This window comes from Bison bison, unplaced genomic scaffold (assembly GCF_000754665.1).
Source record: "Bison bison bison isolate TAMUID 2011002044 unplaced genomic scaffold, Bison_UMD1.0 scf7180017864228, whole genome shotgun sequence".
Lineage (NCBI taxonomy): Eukaryota > Metazoa > Chordata > Mammalia > Artiodactyla > Bovidae > Bison > Bison bison.
In genome coordinates, this window is record NW_011494800.1 from 238,403 (window position 1) to 241,302 (window position 2,900).

Sequence of the window (2,900 nt, forward strand, 5' to 3'; positions counted from 1 at the left end):
GGAGATGGGAGTCCATAAGCAAATCCTCTCCTTGCCCATCCCTCATGAAGATATTTTTGAGGTGCATTCCATTCAGGTTTTTAGAGGGTTCGTGGCAGGTTTAGCCCCAGATGCTCACAGAGGTGATAGGCTCAATAATGCACCCTTGACATGGCTTTCCTCACTCCCTATCTCATTCTTCTCAGTGCCCTACTCTGCTTTCCTAGGATCACTTCAATAAACTACCTGCATTTAAGCCCTTGTTCTGGTGTCTGCTTTTTGAGAGAACCGTTTCATGAGATGTACTTTCTTATATTCATTTTACCAGTGATGATGATGTTTTGCCTGAGATCACATGGTGAAATATAATAAGGTCACCTGCTGAACGTCTTGACTGCATCCACATGTCTTCTTAATAAGGCAGTGTCCTGATACCTGGTCCCTTCAAGATCCACTTCAGAGGTGAATGACTCTACTTTTGCAAAACTTACAAAAGGCTGGCCAACATCAAGGCCTCTGTAAAGAAGGGTCCTCAGGGTCAGTAACAGGCTCACACTGGGTCTTTGGTAGGAGACCAATCAGTAGGCACTGAGCTTTCAGCCTAGGGATTTGTTCTTGGTGATCTGTCCAAAGTAATCTGTCAATATATTTCCTAAACACTTGTTAAACTGGACAGTTCAGTTCCCCCCCCCGCCTCCCTTCAAGAATAATCTTGTCTCGGAGAAGAAAATGGCAATCCACTTCAGTATGCTTGCCTGGGAAATCCTATGGACAGAAGAGCCTGGCGGGCTACAGTTTATGAGGTCGCAAAGCTGGACACAACTACGCGACTAAACAACAAATTCTCGTTTCTTTCCAATGCTGTCTCCCTGTTAATCTTCTTTTTTACATTTATTACTAGCTACTGCAGTAGCTTTTGTTTTGAATTTTACTAACAAACAGGAAAAGAACTTGGCTTTATTATCCTTTTTAATCTCCTAAAACTTTTGAGTACTAAAATTTGCATTTAAATGAAAAAAAAAAAAAAGGAATCATCTTATCTCAATCACACCATGCCTTAATAGTATTTTTCTACTGAATATCTGTAATTTTCGGAATTCCTAATTATTTCACTGTGTGCCATTCCCTCCCCTCTTCCAAGATTCTAAGGTTTAAGACACCTTTAACTACAACACTTCATTCTTCTTAGTCATAAATAGAAGAGGATCTGGAATGTGAATTCTTGGAGGATGGGGAGCCTGTCCATCTTTATGCCGCACAAAGCATCTAGTTCATAGCAGAGACTTGTTTGTTGAATGAATTTACTGTACATCTTGGCAGGTCAGCCTGTTGATTGGTCCATACTGGTAACTCAGCATATCTGGCTGACAGCTGTCTGTCAGTCAGAATGGGCTAGATTATGCTTTAATAACAAACATTTATTCAAGGACGACCCTGTGACTTGGCAGTTGTTTTCACTTACACTCATGTCCTATGCTGGTCAGCAGAGGAGCTCTGTTCATCAAAGCTACAAGGACCTAGGATGAAAGGTCTGATCTCAACATGTATCTATGATTATCAAGGCAAGAAAACGGAACACCTATGACAAATTGTACACTGGCTATTAAAGCCCCATTCAGAAGTCACATGTCCCTCTGTTCAGATTTCTCCAGCCAAAGTAAGTCTCACAGCTACAATTATCTTACAAATCTTTTCTAAACAAAGTGTACCTTAGTTTGCTCTAGGAAAAATATTACATAATATGAATTTGTAATTTGTGCCTGACCCTGGGTCCCGACTTCACTTTAGAAGAGACATGCTGATCTTAAAGCAGACCCTTACACTGCACACATAAAGAGTAAAAAACCAAGACAAAGGTATGCAGTTGCAAAATGGCCATTTATTGCCTACAGGGGAAGGACGGGAGGGAGAGAAGGGGAAGTACACAGGTGCAAGGAAACAAGCATGTATTTAGCCCTATACATCATGTGTGAGCAGTACCCAATCTCCAAAACGGAAAAAAGTATTTTGTCATCTGACATAGTAGTTAAGGTTCTTAAGCACCTCCCTCCTGAGCTGCCACAAGATTTAAAAGGCAGGACTGCTTTGTTTAGTCAATGTTCACATTAATGAAAAAATACTACCACCCAACTGTGTCCTTTTGCACACACATTTTGTACAGTGTCTATTGTGAAAAACATCTCAGCTGAGCAGTTTGGTCAAGATTCAGACCTCATGAACTGTTTAACTGTAATAAATAGAAAAATAAAGCAGCTGGTGATTTTGTCAGAGAGAATGTGTTCCCTAAGAGTAGAACCACTTTCTCCAGGGATGAGAGAGTGTTAAATGATTAGAACACCACAGAACCAGTCTATTAAACATTAAACACTAGTAAGCTACAATTCATGGCACTTCATTAAATCTAATTTTTTAAAAAAGAAAGGAAGGAAATCTCAGATTTTGAACTGATTATTAGAACACACTAACAAATTGATTTAGTGCTTGGCTTTTTCTTAGGACAAAAGCAAAGTAAACACACAACTTAAAACAGAAGAATTCATTTTGGAATAGTATCAGTAGAAACTAACCAGTATTTAGGGAAAAAAAATCACCAAAACTTCTTGCTCAGTTTTAAACTCATGTGCTTTGCTCTGCAACCATTAAATTAGTTATAAAAACACTTTAGAGGCCACTGAATGACAAAAATGTATGCAAAACAATGAATTATTAATTTAATGCCAAGTAAGGAAAATAAATGAACCCTTCTCTATTCAAATGGTAAATTGAGTGGAAGAGTAAGTCATCTCATGGACAATTAGTTGGCACTTGTTTTATGGTTGAAAGAAATCGCAATAGAAAAAAATATATATAAATTAACACGGTGAACTTGACCAACATTCTGGCCCTTTCAGAGAGAAAAGGTACATACACACACCAAAAAA